The sequence below is a fragment of the Staurois parvus genome, unplaced genomic scaffold, assembly GCF_062004578.1.
Source record: "Staurois parvus isolate SC_StPar_1 unplaced genomic scaffold, SC_StPar_1.0 ptg000048l, whole genome shotgun sequence".
NCBI classification, from domain to species: domain Eukaryota; kingdom Metazoa; phylum Chordata; class Amphibia; order Anura; family Ranidae; genus Staurois; species Staurois parvus.
In genome coordinates, this window is record NW_028317844.1 from 6,190,226 (window position 1) to 6,205,952 (window position 15,727).

Sequence of the window (15,727 nt, forward strand, 5' to 3'; positions counted from 1 at the left end):
ATAAAGGCACATACATGTCAGTGACAACTGTGACTCTCACGTAAAAAATATATAAGCCAATAACAAACAAACAAATTAGTGTGCAATCATAAATAATCCCAAAAACAGGAGAAGCAAGTGTCAAACCAGCATGAAATGGACTGACATATGCGGGATGATTTGCTTGATTCTACTACTCTAGCCAGCAGGTCTGTCCAGGGGTAGGATCTCTCCAGAAGCCAGTAACAAATCAGAAGGAAACAAAACTGCCGCTCAGGGATAAATTTGCTCCATATTCAGCCCACAGTGTTCAGGGTAGGGTTCCTCTTAAAGGGTAAACTCAGAGGCCGAGCCCAGAAACAACCTCATATGGTGTAGTATGTTTATTAAAATTTAAAAGCAAACCACGTGGAGCTCAATACATAAAATGGTAAAAAAAACACTCACAAAGATGGCCACCGGACCATCACCTGGAAGTGGCAGCGTAACGTCAGCACGTAGGCTCCTCCAAAGGGAGGAGGACTTTCAGAGACAGGAAGGCTGGACACTTTCCTAGACTGGAGAGCTAGATATCGTCATTGACAGAAGAGATGTACACCTTCATAGACAGGGGCGATGTACACCTTCGTAGACAGGAGAGATGTACACCTACAAAGGCAGGGGATGTACAACAACATAGGCAGGATGGACATAAAAATATTATAAACCTTTTTTGTGTCAGTCAATGCGTATAAAATAATAAATGATGTCCAAAAATAAATCAATCCTCTGTGTCCAACTTTAATGTTCCCATAAATCCAGATCAGGTGAGTACCTAAAAAAAAATAAAACTAAAATAGTGTATTACCTCAATAACATCGGTATATACTTTACCAACCAATAAGTATATACTTATCACAAATACGGGAAAAACAAACCAAGATTCAAAAACGTGAGTAACACGTGAATCGTCAGATCACTCTGTGTACACTATAAAATAAATAATAAATAAATGTGGCAAACAGTGTACACTCATAAACCAAAAATAAATATATATATATATATATATATATATATATATATATATATACCAAAAATAAAATAAATAAATAACTCAACTAAATGAAAATAAAAAAATAAAATATATGCAAAAGAAAAAATAAAGTATATTAAAGGTGAACACTCCGTGAACACTTCTATATGGCAAAGATGCATACAATTACCCTCTCAAAAGTAATTTCAAGCCTTAACAGAGAACACTCAGGTGTTGTAGTTACTTCTCAGACTTTTACTCCAGAATGCTGTGTTTGGGGTTCCAATCCTTAAGGGAAGCCCTTATCACTCCATCATCCTCATGCAATAAGAGAGAAAAGCCCATATAGCACAATATAGTGGATAAATAAACATTTAATATACATGCTTACATTAGGGATAGTAAAAACCGTCAATCAGTTCCCATGACTCAGCCTGAGCAGCTTCCAGGAACGTTATACATGATTTTCCAATAGTCAAAATGGCCGCTCCTCCACTTCCGGTTTGCAGAATTACGTCAGACGTCATGTCTCCTGATGCGTTTCATCACTTCCGGACTTCTTAAGGGATCATAGACAGAAAAGAGAGAGTTGTACATGTTCATAGGCAGAGCAGCTGTAGACTTTAATAGAGGGTAGAGTTGTACACTTTCATAGACAGAAGAGCTGTAGACAATATTAGAGGGGAGAGTTGTACACTTTCATAGACAGAAGAGCTGTAGACTTTAATAGAGGGGAGAGTTGTACACTTTCATAGACAGAAGAGCTGTAGAATATATTAGAGGGGAGAGTTGTACACTTTCATAGACATTCATACGTAGACAGAAAAGCTGTAGACTTTAATAGAGGGGAGAGTTGCACACTTTAATAGACAGAAGAGCTGTAGACTTTAATATGTTCATAGACAGAAGATCTGTAGACTTTAATAGAGGGGAGAGTGGTACACTTTCATAGACAGAAGAGATGTAGACTTTAGTAGAGGGAGAGTTGTACATGTTCATAGACAGAAGAGATGTAGACTTTAATAGAGGGGAGAGAAGTACACTTTCATAGATAAAAGAGCTGTAGATTTTAGTAGAGGGAGAGTTGTACACTTTCATAGACAGAAGAGCTGTAGACTTTAGTAGAGGGGAGTTGTATACAGTGTTTTCATAGACAGAAGAGGGAGAATTGTACATGTTCATAGACAGAAGAGCTGTGGACTTTAATAGAGGGTAGAGTTGTACACTTTCAGAGACAGAAGAGCTGCAGACTACATTAGAAGGGAGAGCTGTACACTTTCATAGACTTTCATAGACCGAAGAGCTGTAAAATTTAGTAGAGGGAAAGTTGTACACTTTCATAGACAGAAGAGCTGTAGACTTTAGTAGAGGGAGAGTTGTACACTTTCATAGACATAAGAGCTGTAGACTTTAGTAGAGGGAGAGTTGTACACTTTCATAGACATAAGAGCTGTAGACTTTAACAGAGGGAAAAGTTGTACACTTTTATAGACAGAAGAGCTGTAGATTTTAATGAAGAGAAGAGTTGTACACTTTCATAGACAGAAGAGCTGTAGACTTTAGTAGAGGGAGAGTTGTACACTTTCATAGACATAAGAGCTGTAGACTTTAACAGAGGGAAAAGTTGTACACTTTTATAGACAGAAGAGCTGTAGACTTTAATAGAGGGGAGAGTTATTTATTTATTCATTCCAGGTACTTATATAGTGCTGTCAATTTACGCAGCGCTTTACATATATATTGTACATTCACATCAGTCCCTAACCCTCAAGGGGCGTACAATCTAAGGTCCCTAACTTACATTCACACATTAGGGCCAATTTAGACAGGATCCAATTAACCTACCAGCATGTCTTTGGAGTGTGGCAGGAAACTGGAGTAGCCGGTGGAAACCCACGCAGAACATGCAAACTTCAGGCAGGAGGTGCCGTGGCTGGGATTTGAACCAATGACATTGATCATTGATAGGAGAGTTTTACACCTTCAAAGACAGTCGAGATGTACACTTTCATTGATGGAAGAGCTTTACACCTTCACAGACAGGAAAGCAGTACACATTCATAGCAGGACGTTTTAGTCTGTGGGCTGGAGTCTGATTAGTAGGGGCAGTGCTTTGCATTCTTAGCCTCTTCCCACCCAGAGTTGGCATCCCTGGGTCTTTGCTAGGGTTGCCTAATTTTCTTCAAGACAAACCCGAACACTTTAGCGGCACACAGCATTTTTTTTTCACAAGAATACCCCCTTTCATCAGAGTCAGCAGAGTTCTCCATTTACATCTGAAGCTGCAGAGTTCCCCCTTTACATCTGCAGCTTCAGAGTTCCCCCTTTATATATGAAGCTGCAGAGTTCCCCTATACATCTGAATCTGTAGCATTCCCCCTTTTACATCTGAATCCACAGAGTTTCCTCTTACATCTGAATCTGCAGTTTCCCCTTTATATCTGAATCAGCAGAGTTCCCTTACACTGTAAGAGAAGGGGGGGGGGACTCTGCAGACTCTGATGTACAGGGGAGAACTTTGGGGATGACTCAAAGGTGGTGATTCTGATGTAAGAAGGAACACTGCAGAGTCTGGTGCAAAGGTGAACTCTGATGTAAAGGGGTCTCTGGGACCCGGAGCCCCCACTTATATCATAGTTCCCAGCATTCCCCTTTAATCAGGGTTCCCAGAGTCCTCCTTACATCAGAGTCTGCAAAGTCCCCCCTTACATCTGAGTCTGCATGATTTCTGCTTACACTGTAAGGGGGAGCTTTGTGGTCTCTAATGTAAAGGGGAACTCTGATGTAAGGGGTGCTCTGGGAACCCTGATTTAAAGGGAGGGGGACTCTGATGTAAGTGGGAACACTGTGGACTCTGATGTAAGGGGGTCTCTTCTCACAAAAGCCCCCATTACATCTGCGTCTGCAGAGCACCCATTACATCTGAGCCCCCTTACAATAGTGTGCTGATTCAGAGGCAGGAGGGAGAAGGGGAGGGACTTCAGTCACAGACAGGGGATGAATAGTGAGCCCACTCACCCAGGATGGAGGCTCAGCCATCGGCATCTTTCATCCACCATGTAGCTGGCTGCTGCTGGGCTTCAAACTTCCTGCCCACCCATCCTCTTTCTGAGGCACAGCACTGCCAGGATTGGAGTGTTGGCAGACAGACACAGGAGGAGAGCGGAGGGAGGAGAAGGAGCAGATCCAGCTCTCTCTCTTCTTTCTTGTCTCTGCAGGGGGAGGATTGGGGAGAACTGTGTTGGATCTGGGCAGCGTGAGAGAGAATGTAACAGACACTCTTAGCTTTCAACTGCACTGTCAGGGCTCAATAACGTGTTTAGGTTTCAAAATGGTTTGAAACGTGGGCACATGATTCAAACCCTGGACTGCCCAGGTGAATCCTAGACAGGTGGTCTTTACACTGGGGGGTGAAGGCTGGACTGCCAGATTATGTGATCACTGTGTTTGGCTGTCGCACTAGTCTCATGTTTGGGAGACTGTCCTGCTGACTCCTGATAATTACTGGAGACTGGGAGCTGTCTATGACAGCTCAGTCTATATGTTGGTATTGCATAGTAAGCACACTCTCATCACAGAAACCTTGGCTGTCCATGGACACATATGTGTGATGTGAGGGTGTTAAAGGAGAAGTACAAAGCTGTTTTTGGTGTAATTCTCCTGTGGATCACAGGAGTGCAGTTCGTTCTGTACCCCTGTGATCAGGGGCAGACTGACCATTGGGGAACTCGGGCACTGCCCAAGGGCCCGGGGTCAGTACGGGACCCCATGAGATGTCCCTGGTACCTTTCATAGGCTTTTTGGGGTGTGATTTGAGTGTGGGTGAGGACACAGGTTGCCCCATAATCCCCTATTGCCCGGGGGCCCCATGAGTTGTCAGTCTGCAGCTGCCTGTGACCCTTTTTTAGTTGACAGCAGGTTGAAGCCTGCTGTCAGCTGATGTCACTCAGCCGATCCATGCTGGGGAAAGATCTTGACTTTAAAGTTGGGATCCACCTTAGCATCTGGAGTGGCACCTGGTTCAGCCACTCAGGAATCTGCTGAGAGCCTGAGCCAGCTGCTTTCTCCCCCTCCACAGCCCAGCGCTCCAATGAGCGTGGGGGTGGCAGAACACACAGCAGTGACAGACAGCAGACAGTCTCTCTGCTCGGAGCAACTGTGAGAACTCATTGATCAGTGGCCATGTGATCGCTGAGTTCTCACACTTAGAGCTGGCGGGGGACAGATGTAGTATTGGACCGATTCTGCATCCACCTAGGGAAGTATGATTGGGGGGAAAAACAAATCCCCATACTTCTTTTTTAAATCCCACACATATGTGTTATGTGGATGCCAAGAGGTTCAACATAAAGCACTTTTGACCTTTTCTTTTTAAACTATATTGAAATGTCACACATGATATATCATTTACTTCTGTGCACTGCAGTGGAGCTACAGTGCAATGAGATGTGATGACATCAAGCAGGGGCGGACTGACAACTCATGGGGCCCCCGGGCAATAGGGGATCATGGGGCCCCTGTGTCCTTGCCCAAACTCAAAAAAGCCTATGAAAAAGGTACCAGGGGCATCTCATGGGGCCCCCTACTGACCCCGGGCCCTCGGGCGGTGCCCAAGTTTCCAAATGGTCAGTCCGCCCCTGACATGAAGTGGTTTATTTACTAAAGCTGGAGAGTCCAAAATCAGACTCCCTTCTGCATAAAAACCAATCAGCTTCTAACTTCAGCTTGTTCAATTAAGCTTTGGCAATAAAACCTGGAAGCTGATTGGTTTCTATGCAGAAGGGAGTCTTATTTTCCACTCTCCAGCTTTAGTAAATAAACCCCAAAGTGGCTTGTCTGCATTTTTATGCACTGCAACACACCCACCAAATGTAGAGTTATTGTTTGAACAGGGCACATAAAAAAATAGTTTTCTATATGCCCTTGTGTCGAGCCTGTGTAAATCTATGCAAATCAACGCAGCTCAGCAAGATATGGGGGTTGATATACTAAAGGCAAATAGGCTGTGCCCTGCGAGTGCACTGAAAGTGCAGTTGCTCTAGATCTGATGGGGAACATACAAGGAAAATTTAAAAAAAAATGCATTTTTGCTTGCGCGTGATTGGATGAAAGAAATCAGCAGAGCTTCCCCTCATTTCAGAGCTTCCCCTCGGATATAAAGTAGCTGCACTTGCAGTGCATAGTACTGTATATTTACCTTTAATAAATCAACCCCATGGTGTGAATGAGCCCTTTAAACCGGGTTTACACTAATTTGATGTTGGACAATGCAAGTCATTTGCACAGGAATCGCACAGCATTCCATTGCAAATTACATGTGATGTCTGTGCCATGTGATTTGAGCCATACATTTTGTATGGCTCAAATTGTATCTCATCTGCACCAAAAAGGTGCAAGATCCTTATTTACCAACACCTGAATCGCATTGTATGGGTGTTCTCACTATTGCAATGTGATTTCTGGCAATCACACTTTGTTTTGTGATCTGTTTCGGAGTGTCATTAATTTGATATTGACACCTGCACCAGATCATTATGTGAAAACAAACAGCGCACTATGCCTATCCAAATCAATATAATCAAATATTGCAGCTAACATATACAGTGTTCCCACAAATAATAATATACAAAAATGAAGTGTAATACTATATAATCAAATAATGAATGTACATAAAGCTTGCTCTGTGTCAATACTTAAAGACTGTATAAGTGCATAATCTGTGCTCAGAACTGCATTGGATCCCCTATCCAAGATGGTGGTCCTGATGAAGTCACATGTCGTGACGTAACGCGCAGGGCACGCTGATGACGTCAAGCTATAACAAGAAGTATACGTACTGCCGTCTTGGATAGGGGATCCAATGCAGTTACATTCACAGAATCACTATACAAAGAGTTCTTGATCCTGTAGTGTCCCAGGAGGACACAAACAAATGTGAGTGGACGATTTTAAGAGTTTTAATGAAGTTTATACTGGTTTGTTATACTTCACCATCTGGAGCATTTTTCCATTTTTTGTGGTGCGTTTTGGAGTTTGGAGGTGCAGGAGGAGTTGGAAATAATATATACCAGCAAACCCGCCTGGGTTAAAGGGAAAGGCGCGCTTTTGACCTGAGGGTTTTGGTCAACTTTCAAGTGGTGCATTTTAGAGTTTGGAGGTGCAGGAGGAGTTGGAGATTGATACACCAGCAAACCCGCCTGGGTTAAAGGGAAAGGCGCGGTTTGACCTGACGGTTCGGGTCAATCCACAAGGTGAGCGCATAAGTGTGTCAGAGGTGGATCTAACACTGGGGGTCACATGAAATCACTGGATTATTGTATACAGAGGAGAGATTGCACAGTAGCACTTGGAGCACTGAGTCTTAAAGGGATGGTTCACCAACATTTATTTATATTGGGACACTGTTATTAGATAAATGTACAGTGGATAGGATTCAGATAACGCATGGTTATTATGGGCAGTATGAGGAATTGTGCGTTATTGTGTTTAATTTAAAGCGATACGTTCTGAGCACAGAATATGCACTTATACAGTATTTAAGTATTGTCACAGAGCAAGATTTATGTACATTTATTATTTGATTACCTGCACCATATCGCATGAACACCATGAGAATGCAATGAGGTGCGGGAAACTCACAGGATTCGCAGAGTTTCCCGCACCGCATTAGTGTGAACCCGGTCTTAAAGTGCAATTCATATTTTGTAAGGGAGGAAGTCAGAACACTTTTTCCATTACATACAGCAATATTATATATACATTGTATAAAAACAATTATGCAAATCATGATGCATAAAGAAGATATGTACTATCAATCAACCTTGACACCTGCACCAGATCACATGAACGCCATGAGAATGCAATGCGGTGCGGGAAACACACAGGATTCACAGCATTTCCTGCACCGCATTAGTGTGAACCCGGTCTTAAAGTGCAATTCATATTTTGTAAGAGAGGAAGTCAGAACACTTTTTCCATTACAAACAGCAATGTTATATATACTATGTGTAAAAACAATTATGCGAATCATGATGCATAAAGTAGATATGTACTATCAATCGACCTTGACACCTGCACCAGATCACATGAACACCATGAGAATGCAATGCGGTGCGGGAAATGCACAGGATTTACAGCGTTTCCTGCACCGCATTAGTGTGAACCCGGTCTTAAAGTGCAATTCATATTTAGTAAGGGAGGAAGTCAGAACACTTTTTCCATTATATACAGCAATATTATATATACATTGTATAAAAACAATTATGCAAATCATGATGCATAAAGTAGATATGTACTATCAATCGACCTTGACACCTGCACCAGATCACATGAACGCCATGGGAATGCAATGCGGTGCGGGAAACGCACAGGATTCACAGCGTTTCCCGCACCACATTAGTGTGAACCCGGTCTTAAAGTGCAATTCATATTTTGTAAGGGAGGAAGTCAGAACACTTTTTCCATTACAAACAGCAATGTTATATATACATTGTATAAAAACAATTATGCGAATCATGATGCATAAAGTAGATATGTACTATCAATCGACCTTGACATCTGCACCAGATCACATGAACGCCATGAGAATGCAATGCGGTGCGGCAAACGCACTGGATTCACAGCATTTCCCGCACCGCATTAGTGTGAACCCGGTCTTAAAGTGCAATTCATATTTTGTAAGGGTGGACGTCAGAACTCTTTTTCCATTACATACAGCAATATTATATATCAATTGTATAAACAATCATGCAAATCATGATGCATAAAGTAGATGTGTACTACTTCTAAAGCATGGGTCTGCTTTCTGCTCTTCCTATACAAAGGCAGTAGTTACCTATTAGAGGGATGGCAGATCCAGGCATGCTGTATGCTGTGACAGCTGGATAGAGAGGAGGGAGTGATGAGCAGACGTGCTGAGCATACCAAACTGCTACTGATGATGAGGAGGATGATAAGGCAACGTCCAGGGTGATGCTCCTTCCAGCCAGCTAGCACTAATGGAGAGGGGCGGGCAGAGATGGGGACATTTCCCTGTCACTATGGTAGCAGCTTTTGCCATGAAACATTTAACAATCAGAGCCACGGAAACGTCAAAACTGATACATTTAATAGTTTCCATTTTGCGCCGCTATAAATATAGTAACCGCATTATTGATGATAACAGCTGCCCGGTAATACAGTGCTATTATTCCTTTAGTTACTTTATGTTACATCTGCTTGTGATGATGACAACAGATCATCCATAAGGTGCCATAACAGCGCTCCTTAATGATCATTATAGGCACACATTTATGTACCAGCACTGCTAACCTGTCATCTCTTCTTTTTTAAGGAGATCTCATTTGTGGCTGGTACTTGGATTTGTGTATGTAGTCATCTCTGTTGGAGACACTAATTTGAACAGAGGTGCTGGAGATGTTTAAAAGAAGATGTGAACCCAATCACTAAAATCTCATATATGCTTTAATATGGTAATTCAAAAAGTCATTTTCAGTGTTGTTAACCACTTGCCCTCCAGAGGATTTAATCCCCTTACTGACCAGGCCATTTTTTGCGATACAGCGCTGTGTTACTTTAACTGACAATTGCGCGGTCATGCAATGCTGCACCCAAATTAAATTTACTTCCTTTTTTCCCACAAATAGAGCTTTCTTTCAGCGGTATTTGATCACCTCTGAGTTTTTTAATTTTTTGAACTATAAACAAAAAAAGACAATTTTGAGAAAAAACAATATTTTTTACTTTTTGCTATTAAACATGTCCAGAAAAAAAAAAAAATCTAATTTCGCCATACATTTAGGCCAAAATGTATTCTGCTACATGTCTTTACTAAAACAAATCCCACTACGTGTAAATGAATTGGTTTACGTGAAAGTTATAGCATTTACAAATGGTGGTATATATACTGGTACTAATGACACTGGGGAGGAAGGAGTTAACATCTGGGGCGATCAAAAGGTTAATTGTGTGCTGTTTGCTGTTTTACTATTGTGTATGTGTGCGTTGTACTGTGTAAGCACATATGCAGAGCAATACAAAGCAGTGTGCTGTAGCTGACAGGGGAGAGATTTGTTTTGTTTACATACAGACCTCTCCCCTGTCAGTGATACTCGGCGATTGCCGGGTGCCGGCGGGAAATCACCAGCCAGGGCCCGGTGATCGACAGCTGAAGCCCCCTACCCGGAAATGCAAAATCACATATATACATGATTTTGAGCAGCCCTGCCACCTTGTTGCAGTATTTCTGCTATTGGGCGGCAAGAAAGCGGTTAAAGTCCAACTTCAGGTAAAAATTAAATGTAAACATTGCATTGTACACCAATTACCTTACTCCTCAGTCTTGATTGCAAACAGCTCTTCGTAAAGCAGGTCAGAGATTTACCGAAATTCTTCTGGTTCAGCAGGGACTGGCTGAATTTCAACCCATCTATAGTCCATCTCGCAACTGACTTCTGTACAACCAGCCTGCTGGGAAATGTTTGCTCGAGCTGTGCCACCGGTTATAGACCTGCACCAGCATGTTAACTTGATACACTGCGGCGGTGTCCCTGCAGCTAAGTGTCCCAATAGACAGCAATGGGACGCTGGCCTGGGGATGCATGCAACACCTGTGTATCCCTGTGAGAGTAAAAAATAAATGCATGGGGCACGCAGCTAATCGCCCCATGTGAACAGATCCTAAATAAAGTTTTTGAATTGCTTTTTTCATACCAGTTGTTGGTGAGGAATTCGGGTGGGAGTTGCTAGAATCCTGGAGTTGGGCTTGAAATCATCACTTTTCAATGAAATAATACCTGGTGATCTTGCTAGGTAGATCCTTAGGTCGGCCATACATTGGTAGATTTTCGAACGATTTTTCGTTCGAAAATCGGACCTAAGAATAATCGGCTGATTTTCACTCTGTTAGTGGGGCAATGGCACTGGCCGATTTTTGTGGTTCCTCCCCATTTCGTTTATCGGACATGCTGGAAAATTCATGAAAAACTACTGATTTTCAAAATCATTGGTGTCACCATTAGATTACAGAATGAACGATGTTTTCAATTTCCAATCGAAAAATTATTCAGAATTCGACCCATGTATGGCCTGCTTTAATTAGGCATTTTGTGTTATAGGATGTCTCCCACCTGTGCTCCTATGTTGTCACCCTGTCACATGGCTTTCAGAGGGAGACTACAGGCCATTTCAATACACACAGTTCATACATAAAACAATAGTGTCACCACCAGGAACCCTACCCTGTGAAATGCCAGGCAGCTATCACTGGAATGTATGAATGCAGAAAGGAAAAGCCTGCAAAGAGGCTGTAGGAGGTCAGCAACAAAAAGAAAAAAGGTGAGAACAAGTAATTTATTTAAAAAATAAAGTTGACCATTTACGATATGCAGAACTTTAGCGAGCAAAATGCCATTCAGTTAGGGTTTCAAATGTAAAGTGGTTTGTTGAGAGTATGCCCCCTTAATTTTTTTTACTGCACCCTCATATATACCCAGTGAAGTGACTAGATTTAGATGATGCACAGAGATTAAACAAACCCTCCTACATAAGTTGTACCTGTTTACCTGCAGTATGCTATTCTCTACATCCATTCAAAGTCCAGAATTTATAAAGCTTGTCTGAGTTTTCAGTAAGCAGGGGGTGGGGAGTTGAAGTTACACTCTGCAGAGCTCTGAGAGCTGATTGGAGGGAAAGGACACACCCCCTTCACACAGCACATAGGAAAAGAGCTCAAGCTCTCAATCACAGGCTGTGTGCTGGAGGTCCCTCCTCTGTCACCTTTTTTCTCTTGGTGTCAGGAAAACATGTCAGAAGTGACTTATGCACATAGCATAGGACCAGAACAGCGGACAGAAATGACACTTAGTGTTTATATTGAAAGAGTTACACTCTATAGAGGGATATGCTTTGTTCATATTTCATGTCTGAGGTTTACATCGGTCCTTTATATGCCTTCTGCAATCACACAAACGTCTGGGCCTCTGATTCAGCATTTGTTTGCCCTTGTTTTAATGAATTATGTTGGCAGCATAGTCCTAAGGGTAAGCGGGGGGCTCATAACTTTCTGGACAATTAATCTTTTTGGACTATTTAAATGTTCTAGTCTAATGTATATAGTATAATTATGTCTGATTGATCAATATTTTTGATACAATTGTAGACTGTATTGCGGATAGCCTGTCTCTTCCCCTGAGGAAGCCCTGGATGGGTGAAACATGTAGGGAAGCACCATCTGTGCACCACAGGAAACAGTCAAGCATGCTGTCATTGTCAAGTTCATTGTAGCTACTTGTATCTAATGTAACTTTATTGTAATAAATTGGTAAAACACTTTTTATAAAAACTAGTTGGATTATTGTCACACACCTTCAAAATCCCATAACTCACTCTCTTTTGTATAACTATATTAGGAATATTACATTTAGTCCAAGAAAAAGTACAGTTGATTGCCATTGCCCAGATAGAGGAAGAAGGACCCATGATGTCACTGGATATTTAAAAAAAAATAAGACTGGGAGATTGGGAAGCTGGATTTCCATTTTTTTAAATATGTGATATTAATTATGTTTGAATGTTGTTATGTACCAAATACATAGAAAATGGTTCATTGTATCCATGTCCCTTAGCTGCCTGCCTTTCTGGATGTAACCTGTTGACAGGGCCGGTGCTTCAACTAGGCAAACTAGGCAACCACCTAGGGCGCACTGCCACCTAGGGGCACCTGGGTGCAGCACAGGCTGGCACTCTCTCTGCCACGTCATGAATGATCCTTCAGCTGAGGGGAGGAGAGGCAGAGGGGAGGAAGAAAGGACAGAGGAAGATGCCTGGGGTCAGTATAGCAGCTGAGCTGCCACTCCTTCCAGTGTTCCTCTCAGACTCAGTCCCATGCTGCAAGCAGGCTGGTGGCTGCTGGTCACTGTGGAGTTCCAGCTCTTCTCTTCCCATTCATCAGCGGAGGTGGAGCTGCACCTGCAGATGAAGGTAATGTCTGACTCTGATGTCTGATGTTTTGTGTTTGTGTGAGTGTGACCGGCCAGCCAGCCATCCGTCCATCACATGTGCAATGTGTCAGTGAGTGATGACATCATCATGATCCCACAGCCAGCCTCTAGTGCCTGCTGATCTGTGTCAGTGTTGGTGGTGGTGAGTTGTGTCGAATCTGGGATCGCTCGGTTCAGGTGTTCTGTGTGTAGGTGTGGACTGACAACTCATGGGGCCCCCTGGGTAATGGGGGATCATGGGGCCCCTGTGTCCTTGCCCAAACTCAAAAAAGCCTATGAAAAAGGTACCAGGGGCATCTCATGGGGCCCCCTACTGACCCCGGGCCCTCGGGCAGTGCCCGAGTTTCCAAATGGTCAGTCTGCCCCTGTCTGTGTGTGTGTGTGGGCTGGTCTGCCTGCTATCACAGTGTTTTATCCAGCATCTATCATCCTCCACTCACTGCAACTGTCACCTTGCCATTGCCAGCCACAGATTCAGTCCATCCGTGACACTGATTTTGTCTTTAATATTGGTGCTGGTGGCATCTTATGGCACTTATTTATGTAAATTAAAAGAAATTTAGCAGTTCCATGTTTTGTTGATTTAATATTTTCTACTGTTTTTTTACATTCGTATTTATTTATTTATCTCATAGATTGTAAGCTCGAAAGAGCAGGGCCCTTGACCCCCTCGTGTTTTGTTTTGTTACTGTATTGTCTCATGTTCTGTCCCCCACTATAATGTACAGCGCTGAGCAAACCTTTTGGCGCTATATAAATACTGTATAATAATAATAATAATAATTTATTTTTGGGAGTGGGGGGCCAAAAGTAGCTGGTCTTGCCTAGGGCGCAATATAGTCTAGCACCAGCCCTGCCTGTTGATTTTATTATACTCTATTTATATGCTCAACAATTGATTCTTCATCTCTTAGAATGCCTATAGCACAGCCATACAGCCTACACATTCCTGCACCAGCTAATTAGTATACACAACAGATCATGAAAGGTTCTAGACAACAGATTCTGCTGAAAAACCTCAAGGATGTTGTGACACAGGTATTACAAGCCATAAGCTATATGTCAGAAGTCAAGTCGTACAAGCTACTTACTAGAGCATCTGTTAGAAAGGGGGAAGTTGAAAATAAATGAGCATCTTCGAAAGGTTTGATAAAGGCCTACCACAATTCTAAGAATGGCAAACCCAGTTTCTACATGTATTATATGCCATTTATAGATGTATTGTTAGCAAATCTGCGTAGAATAAAAATCTTGTGTGATAGTGAAAAAACAGCTTTCCAAATACCAAGTGCTAGAATGTTTAGGTCTCATTCACACTGAATTCTGGCTAAATGCATACACTTTGGTGAGTGGTTACACATACACATTTAGATGTCTTTAGTTAGCACCTTATAGATTTGAATAGGAAAAGAGCAGATCAGCAATGTAGTACATGGGCCTTTTTTTACATTTGTGTAAATGGGCCCTTCTGAAGAATCAACAATCAAAAGATATATACGTGAAATAAAATGACTCTATTTTCAGTCATTATTAAAGTGGTTCTAAACTCAAAATGGTTTTATACTCTCTGCATTCACGTAAAAAAAAAAGCCTATCCACTCCCATCCCTAAACACTTACCTGACCGAGTCACTGATCCAGCGATTTCCTGGGCTGCATCACCTCTCTCGTGTCATAGGCTCTTGGTGTTGTCATTTAAACTCCTGTGAGCAGGGAGCGGGTGCGTGGCTAACCAGCCCTGTGTGCATCTATGGACTTGACTTGGCAGGCTCTGTGAGATGTGTGACACAAGCTGTGCATATTCACAGGGCATATTGAATATGTGTCATTATATTTGAGAAAGTAAATGTGTGGAATTCTCCTAAAAGTATTCAAATTTCAAGATCATTGAGATTAATAGGAATCAGCTTAAAAATAATTCAAATTCAATATGGAAATGTACTGTAGATACAGTTTTGACATTAGACATATTTTAAACACTAAAGGACTGCTCCATGTTGGAACACCTTTTTATTGATATGTTATTACTTCTGCATTCCTCGCAGAAATAACTTTTTAATCTATTTTACTTCATTTATCACCCAGGTGAAAACTAAGATGCTTATTGTTACATAAAAATACCTCTCCTTTATCTGAAACAAATAATAAAGAAATGGAAAAAAAAACATTTGTCTTAAAGTGATATTAAGAGGGAAAAAAATGGTAAACATGTTATATTTACCTGCTCTGTGCAGTGGTTTTGCCTTCTCTTCTCTGGTCCTCCGCTGGCGCTTCTGGACCCTCCCTCATGCCAAGTGCCTCCAAAGCAAGCACCTTGCTTTGGGGGCACTTAAGCAGGCTCACTCCCAAGCTGCTGCTCTGTCTGTCTATTCACACACAGAGCTGTGGCTCAGTCCTGCCCTTCTCTCTTTTCTCATTGGCTCACTGGCTGTGATTGACAGCAGCAAGAGCCAATGGCTCCCGCTGCTGTCTCAGCCAATGAGGAGGGAGAGTCCCTGGAGAGCTGAGGTTCTTGTGCACATTACTGTATCGTGATGGGGTTCAGGTTAGTATTGGGGGGGGGAATGGGGACTGATGCACCTAGAAGGTTTTTACATGAAGATAAATAACCATTTTACAACCACTTTTGAAATGTACATTCATATTATTCTTTAACCACTTCCACTCCGCCCTATAACAGAAATACTGCTACAGGGCGGCAGGGGTGCATGAAATCACATACAGTGAAGAACAGAAGT

At 42.2% G+C, this 15,727-nt stretch overlaps 1 long non-coding RNA gene across 1 annotated transcript; it reads right to left on the reverse strand.

The window, feature by feature from the left end:
- Nucleotides 1-347: 347 nt before the first annotated feature.
- LOC149470324 (uncharacterized) lies at nucleotides 348-8,984 on the reverse strand. Its single transcript, XR_016309180.1, has 3 exons — nucleotides 8,826-8,984; nucleotides 1,383-1,550; nucleotides 348-793 (listed from the first exon to the last, which is right to left on the reverse strand). It is a non-coding gene; the product is annotated as an uncharacterized LOC149470324 (long non-coding RNA).
- Between the last annotated feature and the right edge of the window lie 6,743 nt (nucleotides 8,985-15,727).